The sequence below is a fragment of the Micromys minutus genome (assembly GCF_963924665.1).
Source record: "Micromys minutus genome assembly, chromosome: 12".
NCBI lineage: Eukaryota > Metazoa > Chordata > Mammalia > Rodentia > Muridae > Micromys > Micromys minutus.
The window spans coordinates 34,357,252-34,370,271 of NC_137981.1; the positions used below are offsets into that span (position 1 = coordinate 34,357,252).

The window sequence follows — 13,020 nt, forward strand, 5'->3', positions numbered from 1 at the left end:
GCTGGTTACATGTGTCTCACAAGTTGGAGTAAAGTCAGAAAGCCCTTCCCTTCAGAGGGTAGGAAACGTATGAAGGACACATTGTTCTCAGAAGACTGTGGTGCAGGGTAGTTTAGGTGCCAAGCCAGGTTAGCATTTGAGGTGGCCTGGATCGTGGAGACAAAGTGACAGAGGCTGTATACTCATTGCCTCTGGTGCTCAGCCCTCGACATTGCTTGGGTCTAATCATTGCCATCACCTGTGGCACCTGCTTTGGTGCTGGGTCCAAGTAGCTTGCTACCTCTCTGGACTAGTCTATATCCTTGAAGACCTTCGCTTTGAGGTCCACATGATTTCTGGCTAAGCCACAGACACATAGACTTCATGGGGAGAGGAGGCACCACGGTGACGGCCTCCAACAATAAGCAGATCATTGAGATTAGGCTGTGGCCTCTCAAGTCCCCATGACTCCTCTTTTGGAACCAGAGTAGAAGCCACTTTATCTGGGGCTGATGGGAATAAAGTAGTCCATAGACATCTTGGTGCCCAGATTTTGGAAGGAGAGAAAAAAATATGTCCATTCTAGGTGTCCCCACCTAAGGTGATGTACCAGAGTGTGTATGTGGAGGTCAGAGGACAATTTGCAGAGAATCGGTTCTTTCCTCCCACCAAGCTCAGGTCTTCAGGCTTGGTGGCAAGTGCCTTTTACTGGCTGTGCCATCTTGTCACATCTGAATCTTTGCCTTTAAATGACACAGATGTTCTTCCTTTTTACCCCAGTGAAGGCAGTTACCCTCCGAAAGGCATAGGATGGTATTTGGTGGCTGCTGTTGCTGGATGTGAGTTATTGGTCCAGTGTGGGACCTGAAAGAGAACCTTCAATAGTGATCTTCCAAGGCATCTGGGTCTCTTAGAGGTGTGAGGCTGTGCCGGGCTCTTGGGCTCCCATTTCTGAAGGTGTTTTTGGAGGTGGAGAGGGGTAGTTATGAAAGCCTTCCTTGTCAGGCTTTGCTGTGTGTGAGGGCAGGGATGAAGTCTGGACCTTGCTTTGCAGATGAGAAAACTGCCTTTGCTCAGTGGGAGGCATCTTTGACCACATCAACCTGGGGAGAGCCATTAGATGCCCCCATTATGTAGCTGCTGCTGTATTAAGTAGCATGACAAGCAGTTTGATTTCCTGTAGCCTGGGTGGCCAAGAGTTAGAGTGGAGTAAGTATAATGATTGGGATCTGGGGTCCTTGATATCACCTGGGTTCTGCCACCTATGGACTCCAGGACCTTGAACAAGGCTGCTTAACTCTGTGTTTTGTAAGAAGCCAGTGTATCCTAATGTTTTGAGGACTAAAGGAATGTCAGCCTCTAAAGGATGCTAAACCAGTCTTGCCTGCCTTCTTCCCCTCCCCCCTCCTTTCTCCTCCTCTAACTCCCCCTTCTCTTTTTCTCTTCCTCCCCCCTCACGTTCCCCCTTCCTATTCTTTTGGATTGGCCTCACTGCCACCATTAAACAGCTGAGGAGGCTCCAGGTCACCTTCATCAACTGTAAAGATCTCTTTGTGTCCAGTGTCCAGGAGGGAATGTCCACCCCTCTAGAAGTAACCAGGGGTCAGAGTGATCCCTTATGCTCCTGAGGAGTGATGTCATCAATTGCTTTCCATGGTAAGAAGTTCAGGCTGTGAGGATGGGCTGGCAGTGACCTAGTCTAGACTGGATGTTCCAGTCACATGTTGGGAGGCCTACAGAGTTTTAGGGACTGGTGGGAGTTTAGGATGGAAAGAAACCAGGCAAAGCAGAGTTGTATAGTGGGAGAGGAAGGGCGCACATGGGGAGGGGGTGATGTTGATGGGCTCTGGAGACTTAGGGAGGGGGTGACAGTTTGCTCTGGGTCACAGGGATTTCTCAGTATGACACTGAAAGCCAGTATTTGGATGGTGACATCCCATTGCTTTCTAGAGTTCTGCCAACCCAGATGAAGGGAATCTACCCATGTGCTGATCCCCCTAACAGTTGAAAACACAAGGAACTCTATTAAAGGGTTGCAGCACCAGGAAGGTTGGGAACCAGTGTCATAGAGGAAGAGAAAGGTCTGGGATGTTAATACGTCCTTAAGGACATGTTCTCTTCCCCCAGTGATCTACCTTCCTTCTGCTCACCACCCAATATCACACAGGCTGGACACTGAGCCTTTAACACAAGGGCTTTAATGGAACACCAAGATCCAAACTATAGCACATTCCGTTTTAATTAAGAATAAACAGTGCCCAGTGTCACCTCTTTTTCAACATTGAACTGAACCAGTGCAATTAGATAAGAGATGAGCAGGAGAGGCACACACTTTGGAAAGGAAGAGATAAGGGTGTCTTCACTGGCTGCTGATCCAGTCATGTGGCTGGAGGAAAGCCTAGAGTCCAAATCTGCAAATTATTAGAAGCAATGAAGTTCAGCCAGGTAGCCAAAGGTCGAATGCCAGATGCATGGCTTCCTAAGAGACTGAGTCTTTGGATCTGGGCATTACCTAGTTGGGCATTATCTGGACTGTGCCTCCTGACTTCTGTTGGTACAGTGGGACAAAGTACTGTGTCACATATGTCTATCCACTATGCATGACAGATCATGTAGTATGTGTGCCCACGTATACCTGTATGTGTCTGTTTGTGGCATGCACGTGTGCACACATGTGTGCGTGTGTGTGCTTGCCCACACATAGGCTGTGAAGATCACAGGTTGATGTTAGATGTATTCATCAGTGGCTTTCCACCTTACTTTTGTGACAGGGTCTCTTAGTAAAACTGGAGTTTGAGCTAGACCAGGTGGGCACTGGGTCCCAGGACCTGCCTCTTCCCTTTCACCCCACAGCTAGTGTTACAGCTGTGTGCTAATGTGTCTTGTTCTTGATGAACTATGGGACATCTGAGCTCAGGTCCTCATGCTGTATAGGCAGGCATTTTACCCACTAAGCCATCTCAGAGCCTGTTTAATCCACTTAATTGTTTATTCAGTTTTTGAGATAGTGTCTCACTACATAGCATTGGCTAGCCTGGAACTTACTATGTAAACCAGGCCAGCATTGACTTTGTTGATTCGTCTTTCTCCAGCCCCCAAATACTGGAATCACAGGAGCATGACACAGGCCTAGAAGAGACAGTTTTAGTTTTACAGAGGATGAACCTGTGTTCTAGAGTGGTTACAGTGACCTTGCCCAAGGTCAGTTGGTAAAGAGGCACACTTGTGGCCTTTCCATCTTCTCTCTCTCTCTCTCTCTCTCTCTCTCTCTCTCTCTCTCTCTCTCTCAATCTCTCTCTCTCTCTCAATCTCTCTCTCTCTCTCTCAATCTCTCTCTCTCTCTCTCTCTCTCTCTCTCTCTCTCTCTCTCTCTCTCTCTCTCTCTCTCTCTGTCTCTCTCTCTCTCCCCGTCCTTTTCAGACCCGGCAGGTTCTAGCAGAGTCTTGTCCTTTGGGTTCCATTTCCAGGACTAGCCAAGACGGTAGGAGGACAGTTTAGGTGTATTTCTTTTAGGACTGGTACATACTCTTTGATTTCTTTTGTGGACTCAGCAGCCAGACTCTCCTCTTTGATTCTGTGAAAGTCTAAAATGCTGCTCTGAGATGCTTTAAGGAAGGTGGGGAGGTAGCAGTTAGACATGGTCTGGGGTTCTCTTTTTTCATTTTTCAGCCCTTGTTTCTCCTCTGCCTCTTCTTACTCCTGTTTATACTTGGCTTTTTGATGCCCCTCCTGCATTCAGTAACGTTGGTGAGCATAATATTAATAAATTGTCGCCTTATATTGTCTTTGGTGGCTCCTGGCTGTCACATTACTCCTTCCCTAAGGGGACCTTTGCTAGAGTCATCCATTCAGTTCTCCAGGCTTGAGATATTTCTGTAGGCTTGCCATTCAGCCAGTGAGAGCTGTTGAAGGCTGTCTGCTCTGCGCTAGGTGGGGGATTCTGTAGGAAGATGGACAAAAGTCTCTTCCCTTTCTGAACTGACTGTCTGGAGGACTAAAACAGCATTCAGCAGAGTCTAATGTGCAAGTGAGTGCTTTAGAGAAAAATCAAAGAGGAAGAGACAGTCTTCCTTATTTTTACATGTATGTATGTATGTATGTATGTATGTATGTATGTATGTATGTATGTATGTATTTTCAGTTGTGTGTGTGTGTGTTTAATGGTGGAGGTCACAAGTGTGTGATGTGAGTGTATAGAGGTCAGAAAACAACATTCATTCTACTACCTGGGTTCTAGGATCTTCCTCAGGCTTGAAGGCCAAATGCCTTTACCTGCTGAGCCATCTTGCTCCCTCTTGTAATTTGAGTTGGGGAATCCAAGGGTGGGAATCACTGAGGTAGGTTCTTATGGAGACTAAAGGACAGACAGACAGAAAGCCACATAGATCTCTGGGAAAGGAGACTTGGGGTCAGTGCCAAGGTCAGGAGGCAGGACAGTACCTGGTCAGGACTCTGGTCCACTGGAGCAGAATCAAGAAGGCAGAGATAAGGAAGGATGAGAAAAAAACAGAGAGATAAAGTCTTAGAGGAGGAGGACAGAGAGGAGAGAGCCTTGTGGGAAATAGTCTGGCAAACTTCTTTCGGCAACTTCCGTTCCTTATTTCATCACCATGGGCTCTCGGTTCCTTCTAACAACCACCGAGTCTTCATGGGGCAAGTGTACCAGGATGCCCTCACTCTTCTTTCAGTGGCTGTTTCTAGGGTGGCCTCTGTTTCCCAACAAGGCAATGCTGTGACCTGAACAGCTCCCTAGTGCGTGCTGCCTTCCCACCTGGTACCTTCTTCTGGGAGATGCACTTCTAAATTGAAAGGTGGGCGTATCTACTTAATTCTAACACACTGCCAAATTTCTCCCCCAAAAAGGTTGCTGCTGAGTTGGGGATGGACTTCTCTTTGTGAGTTCAGCTGCCTGGCTTTGCTTACAGATTGCTAACTTAGGCAGTCTGTGCTGAGGGACATTGTGAGGGATGGCTCAGGATCCTTCATCTGGGGGAAGAAGGTGTGTGTGGCCTTTTGAAGCATGCTGCAGGGAGTGACAGGGCTTGTTCATTTTTGGAGCTTGTATTTACTGGCTGTGACGTCAGGATAGTGAGGAAGATGGAAACACAGCTGTTGCTGTGTTGTCTGCATTACGGCTAATGTTCCATGTGCTTAAAATAAGCACAGCAGCAAGGAAGTGCATGGAGACACATTCGCACCTTGTCAGACTCTGAATCACGTTCCTGGAGTGTCTTCAGGGGAAGGCTGTCTTGCAGCATCCCGACTAGAGGACCCGTGCATGCCTAGTGCCTGCTGGCTCCTCCCCCACCCCTGGGTGTTGCAGAACCAGCTCTTGTAAACTTGGAGGTAGACTTTTTATCTGTTTGATGTCCTCATGTGGATTGTACCAGCGGGCATTTAGGCTGTTTTCCATCTGCTGCAGTTCAAACAATGATTAATCTTGCACATGAGCCTTTTTGCACATGCACCAGAATACATGTTGGGTCAATTTCTAAGAGATGAGTAGACTGTATTGAAAGTGATTTTCTAGTTATGTGCTGATAGACACAACCAAATTGACCTTCAGAGAGCTGTCCCTGTTGGCTGCTGGTACACGTGAGCATCATCTCCCTATACTACATGCAACCTGGGAGGCTGTCCACTATTTTAACATTTGTGAGTCTGATAAATGAGATGCCTGCTGTGTGTCATTTCATTTTGCATTGGTTTTTTTATGACCAAGGACAATCACCTTTTCCAGTGTCCCAAGCAATATTAGGGGCTGAGGGTTTAACTCTGGTCGAATGCTTGTTGAACATTCATAAAAGCTTTGGGTTTCATCTTTAATACTCCCCAAATAACAAAACCTTTCTTCTACTGTGAGCTGCCAAGTCTTTGTACCTTTTCCCCCCTGATGGATTAACGCTCTCTTTCTGACTCTGTGCAGAATGGCTGATCTTAGAGGGATAGTCCACAGTGTGATTAGAAATGCTAGCATGCCTGACAAGAGGAGTGAACGTCTGGGTGTTTGAGAAAATGAGACCTGGTAAACTGTAGGTTTGTACTGTGCTTTCTTCACATTGTAGACTAATCCTCAGAGAGGGTAAAATCAGACATAGTCGAGGACTGTTGGCCTCCGGAGTCCACGTACCTGGGTTCATTTTTTACAGGGCCTCATTCTTTATCCCTTTACTGGCTTAAGGAAGTGTGAGGAAACTTGGCTGTTTTCTATGACATCCCTTTTCTTGTTTGATTGAATTCATAGTCACACTATGTTTTCTGGCAACCACTCTTGTTGAGTTAATGGCCTAGGTCAGGTGACACAATGGCTTTAGCAAATGACCCTTAACTTCAGGAACAGAATATGATAAGAGAGCGTATACTATAGCACCTTTCTAACACCGATTATTCTCACTATGAGGCATTCTTCAAGCATCTAGTAGAGGATGCAGGCTCCTGCTATCTGGGGATCTGCCATATTTAGGTCCCTAGTACACTTAGGGTCTTTGTCTATAGGCAGGAAAAGAGAGGTGTGTGTGTGTGTGTGTGTGTGTGTGTGTGGTGTTCACATGTGCACTCAACCCCATAGCTCCAAGGCCAAGACTTAGCCTCATGATCCACCTTCCAGAGGAACAGAGACCACTGCTGTGTCTGGCCATCAGTCTTGACCCCAGGCACACAGTATGCCCTGGTGTTTTAGTGCCTATGTGGCACTTAGAAATATTTTAGCGTCTCTTCCAGTGTGGTTGCACTGTCATCACAGTTCCATGATGAGGTAACATCGGCACTTCCTACTCCATTTGGTACCCTGGAGACTGATGTCTGGGTGACACTTATCCTACAGGACGCTCGATGCTTAACTACCCATATTAGCTTAGCGGCTAAGCATTCACACAAGCTGGCCTTTTTCAGAATGACAGTCAGTGGTCATACACTCAGGTCTGCTTGGCCAGACAGGCTCTGTTTATAGTGGGTGAGGGAGAACTGGGCTGCCTATGGATGGGAAGCTGGAGGCTGGAACACATTTCCTATCCTTGAGGGAGACAAGAGTGTAAGTAGTCTTGTGTCCTTTACAAAGAGCAGACAAATGGCGGAAGGTGACAGAGTTACTACTGGTGGGAAGGCTTGCCCAACTTGTCCTATGATGTGACAGAACAGCTAGAAACCTGGCATCTTTGAAGGGAGCATCCCCCTCATCCATACTTGGTCATTCTTCTTTTCTTGTCATTTGTGTGGGGTACTAGCATTGAATTCGGGACTTTTCCTTCACACTCTTGTTTCTCTTTATTTTGTTATTTTCAAGACATCTAATGCTGCAGGAGCTCAGCTGTGTTGTCTCATCGGTTCTATTTTGAGCCACAGGGAAGCAAATGTAGGTTGTTTTCATCTCTTGTCTGAGGGGACTGTGCTCCCAGGGGTCCATTGGATGGACAGTGTGAGACAGCTTACACACCCTTTGGATGCCTTCCTCTCAGATGAGGGAGCACATTCCTGGGTTTTCCTGTGTGAATTAGCTCGGCCAAATCCTGTAGAGACAGAAGGATGGGTGCTGTCATGAGTGTTACGGGCTATTTCGATAGCAAGATGGCACCAGGCACATCATGGCCCATGTTCTGGGCCAAATAGTGGCACTGCTCATCAAATGTCTGTCCCACTTAGCTTTCTTTTCTGTACAAGACAAATGACATATTTCCTGCAGCTCTCCCAGGATGCTTATGAGGATCACATGAGATAATGTGTATAAAAGTGCTGTATAAATGGAAATGCAGTTCAAGGTATTATTATATTAATAGTAATGATTGTCATCTGTGATCCTGATGACTCACTTAGGGTGGGAGCCCAAGGAGCTTGTCATGGCCACTGTCACAACTCACATTTTACCTTTCAGCTACAATTATCATGCACCATTTCATTTGATATATTCCTCATCATATGATTCAAGAATGGGGATGGGTCTTGGGGTGAACTAATTGTAGCCTGTTGCTTCACAGATGGGGAGCTGCCATCTAGCAGAGGGAGATGGGTCAGGTCTTTAGACAAGGTTTGAAGCTGTCAGCTCTCACTAGCAGGCTGCTTTGTCTTTAGATTACATTGTGCTATCTTTTCTAAAGGTCTAGAAATTGGAAGCTTTGGGTGGAACGTTTATCCTTTGTCATTTGTTGGAGTTGCAGCCTGATTTATGAGGTTCTGGTGAAGGGTGTGGGCTGTGCTCAGAAAGAAGCTCAGATGCTGAAAATATTGAGCCATAGGATCTAAAAGAGATGGAAGAAGGAACATAAGGGGTTTCTGGAAAGAAGAGACATAGGTCAGTTGTAGACAAAGGAGAAGGAAATGCTTTGCTCCCGACCTTGTTAGACTCCAGTCTTCTTTGCATAGTATCTCTGTCTTTTTTAGAGGCTGTACACATAGGGTACAGATTAGCACTGTGAGGTCTTATACAAAGAGAACACTGATGGAAACAGCATTATAGTGTTCAGAATCCAGCAAAACTGGCTCAGTCTCATTTGATTGACACCTCTGTAGAGAGAATATCTTGTGTATTGTAATGGATGCACCTATCAATTAAAAAGCCTGTGTCCTATGACTTAGGCTAAAAATAGAAGGTGGAACATCCGAGAGCAGAAAAACTTCTGGAACAGAGCCAGGCACAGGAAGACTCACCTCGGAAGATGTGAGGAGACATATGCCTGGTACCTGAGCATCGGTAACCAGCCACGTGGCAGAATGTAGATCAAAATAAATAAGCTATATTAAGTTGCGATTCGAGTCAGAGAAGAGCCTAGCTATATGGCCTAGGTATTTGTAAATATATTTTGAGTCTGAGTCTCATTTCTGGGAGCACGGGGCTGGGAGGATGGACCAGACTCAACTTTTACATACCTCTCCTGGCTCAGGGTCTTGCTTATATGCTAGATGAGGTATCTCTCTGCTTAAAGACACGATTTGTAACAGCTCTTTCTTCCTGGTTACCGCTTTCTTTAGTGGATCCATCATCTAGAATTTTATCCCCCAAAGTTACCAATTATAGTAGAGACATCTAGTATACCCTTTGGCCAGCTTTCCTTAAAGTTCATATCTTATGCAACTGTGGAGCCTGGCAGTGCTGGAACCAAGAATTTCACACTGGTGTTAAACTGTTCACCAAGCCATTGTCTGCAGATTTCTCACAAATTCCTTTCCCAGGATCTACTCTCTAGGTCCCCTTGCAACATCTCCCTGCCATGTCTTCTGAGCCTCCTCTCACCCATCTTTTTTTTTTTTTAATGACTTTGACATTTGCCAAGAATATTGCTTAGCTTGTTTCATAGAATGTCCCTGGGTCCATCTGTTACGTTTTATTCAGTTGATATAGTTTAATTGGTATAAATTGGTATAATTTAAATTTATTTTCAGTTGGTATACAAAAATAATGGATTTCACCATCACATTATTTACACATGTATGGCACTGGGGTATTGCTGCATCCAGTTACTTCATATAGTTCATATTGTGGCTTATCAAGAGTATTGGTTAGGTTTTAAAAATAGAATGTCCCTCAACATGGGTTTGTTTTATATCTTTTTTTCTTTTTTTTTTACCAGTGTCCAAAACCTGAGTTTCACATGACCTTTTCATACGTGTCTTTCTGTGATTTGCTCCTGTGTAGCATCTTTGGATAGTTGACATGTATGGATTTGATCATGTTTATTGGGTTTTATGAATGGGAATGTCAGAACCTTCAGAGCAAGGATCTTGTCTTTCTGGTTTGTTCATGTTCATGAACATCTGTGTACCTGGCACCTACTGTCAGTCAATATTTGCTGAGTGACTGTAAAGGCAGTGAACTTATGCCAGTGGACTGTCTGCTCAAGGAAGAAGAAACAGAGGCTTGTCATTGGCAAAAGCCATATGGACTATGAGACCTCTGGGATCGACTCCCTCTACCCTTACCTCGTGGGGACCTAAGTATTGCATTTCCTTACATCCTGTGTGTTGATAGAGTGTGAGCTCACTGTGACCACTCACCCCACACAAGCTGAGGTATGGGTATTTACCTGAGAGCCAGGCTAGACCATGTTCTAACTTACTCCCTGGGAGCCAGCAACATAGAGACATTCTGTGAAGTACCTGCATCCAGTTGCTAATCCAGGCCTGGAACCGCATTTAGCCTTCTTGAAAGCCCCCAGTCTGCTTTTGAATAGCAAGAGAATATTGTTAGAACATAAATTTTCAGGACCCACTGTTTGAATGCATACTTAGTATTTGCTGGGGCTGAGAAATTGCATTTCCAATCAATTTCCAGGGATGCTAATGCTGCTGGCTCAGTGGCCCTGCCTAATTGCAGATACATACTCTAACTGTTCAGAGGAAATAATACATTACCACCAATGAGTAGAACCCATAAAGTCTTCCTGGAGGAAGAGGTTGAGCTTGAGTGGTTTCTTATGTAGAGTTTTATTGCTGTGAAGAGATAACATGACCAAGGCAACTCTTATCAAAGGACATTTAATTGGGATGGCTTACAGTTTCAGAGGTTCAGTCCATTATCATCATGGCAGAAAGCATCCAGGCAGACATGGTGCTCTAGAAGGAGCTGAGAGTTCAGTATCTTGCTCTGAAGGCATCCAGAAGGAGACTGTCTTCTCAGGTAGCCAAGAGGAGGCTCCAAAAGTCCACACTCTGAATTCCAAAAGGAGACCTAGTGTTCAAAGTTCTGCCCCTACAGTGAGACTCTTCCTCCAACAAGACTGCACCTTCGCCAACAAGATCACACCTCCTAATAGTGCCTTCCTCATGGATCAAACATTTAAACACATGAGTCTATGGGGGACATTCCTATTCAAACCACCACAAGGGGGGTGGATATGGACTGTAAACCTGTGTGCAGTGGCTTGCTGCTGCTGTATGACCTCTGCAGTGTCTTTTGCCTTTTCTTTCCCTGGTGACATCTGCCCTCACTTGAGGCTTTATCCAGCCGTCTTGTACCATGAGCCACTTAAGCCGGGAGACTATGAGTCCCCAGAAAAGGAGGATGACTAGGGCTCTGATTAAAATTGACCTCGGCTGAGGTCAGTGAAGTCACTCTGAGTCCTGGATGTATTCTTTATTTTCACGACCCGCCTTAATGTGTTTTATTTGCCCATGCCTGCTCCCTGCCTGTTGGTTCAGACAGAGGTGGGGCAGTTGGGCACTGTGTCTCTATTTCTGTTTCCGTGTCTGGCAGCAGCATAATGGGACAGATGGGATGTGTGGCTACTCTTACTTTTCAAAAGGCCAACATTTGAGTTTCACTAGTGTCCTGTATGGCAGCAGATGGGTCTATTTCAGGGTACAGGACTTCCATGAAGGGCGGAGAAATTCTTTACAAGGATCAATTCTTACGAACTGTCTGGCTTAGCCCATGGTAGTGATGGTGATGCTTATATGTGAGAAAGTTTAACTTCTATATCTGACAGGAAGTTTTAATCCCTCTAAGAGAGAGTCACAATTATTGCTAGAGGGGAAAGCCTCAGGAAGCTCTAGAGCTACATAGTGTGGTTGGAAGATTCTGGGCAGGAAGATGATATATCATCCAAATCTCAGAATGATTGGTCCTCTACTGAGACTTTCTTCTCCACTGTTTTCTATATTCTATTAACCCCTATAGATCCTACTTATGATTGACCTTCATGAAGTCAATATGAATTCCTGTCTCACCTAAAGTCAATAACACTTAATAGCTTCTAGTAAGGACTCAAATACTTAACTGTAGTATTTTATGTTAATTTCAAATCATCCTGACTCCTTATTAAAAATGCAGGAGCCCAGATTCCAGACTCGGGGAATTAGAATCTCCAAGGGTAGTGGAGTTTCTCTTTACTTTTTTAGTTTACAAAGCATGCTCCTAAAATGCAATTCTGACCAAAAGTATAATACTAACTTAAGAGCGCTTGCAGCATTATTGCTCTTTCTTGTGTCTCCGGACAAACTGTAATCACCTTGCACAGGTAGATCCTTCTTCTTTTTAGAATAGCATATTGGTATGCACATAAAGGAAATGGGATGATTAATATTGTATTTGACTGGCACCTAGAAAGTGTTTGTTGAAGGATACATGTTACGAAGTCTTTGGGAAGTCTTTGAAGAGTCAGGACTTATCGGCAAGGGCTGGTCCAGTGATGCTTTACCTCGATTCTGATAAACAGGTACCCATTGCTGGATGCCCAGGAGCCCAGAGCTCAGGCACAGAGAGTCTACTTGCTGAGATTCCCAACCCAGCCGACCCTGGCGTACTGCCTCTGTTTTCACTACTTTGATCTGTAAGTTTAGGAAACAAACTTCTCCCTTTCTCTGCCCCAGGCTGATTCTAAATACACAAAGCCATAGAAGTGCATGCTGCGGAACAGAGTGTGTTTGGACCGTTCAGAATGTAGTACAGGGGTTCACTTGTATGATGACTTTTGTTTCCTCACTTAAATTTCCCAGAGAAGAGTACAGATGCTTCATGTCTACCTCAAGAGTCACACCTCCTGTTTATACAAACCTGCTCTGGGAGGCCTCAAAGGCTTCTCGCTTGCTGTAGGGTGTTATGGTACAACCTTGGCATTGAATCTCTAAGCAAAAGAGGGTGCTTGGACCTCATGTAACAGAGGGCAGCAGTCCAGAAAACACAAGCTCAAATGCTACTTTGTTTGGAAACACCATGCAAGGTTGTTTAGAACGTGCTATGCCGTCATTTTATTGAGCAGGGGGAAGAGTGAATAATAAAAAACAGACTGAATAAAAAACAGAGTTAGGAGTCAGCAGTGTAGGCTAATTTAAGGACCCACATCTCCCTCCTTCAACATTCCAGCTATCCAAGGAGAGGAGTGTGCCTGCACTTTGGCCAGTTAAAGTCCCATGGCAGGGACATTAAAGTTTTAATGTGCAGTTTCTTCAGCATTGTTCTATATGGGGAGAACACTGCAGATCCTGGAGCTTACTTCCCTCCTCCCCCGTGATTCCACCCCATTAATTTTAAGTTTAATTAATCTAATTTATTATATTGACTTCTTTGCTTAATTTTAAAAATGAGATGGATTATTAGCTTTTTAATAAGCAACA

General features: G+C 45.0%; 1 protein-coding gene across 11 annotated transcripts in view; it reads left to right on the forward strand.

Annotated features, from left to right (window-relative positions):
- Positions 1-13,020, forward strand: part of KCNMA1 (potassium calcium-activated channel subfamily M alpha 1) — a 666,778-nt gene that overhangs the window by 30,884 nt on the left and 622,874 nt on the right. The window lies entirely within an intron of this gene.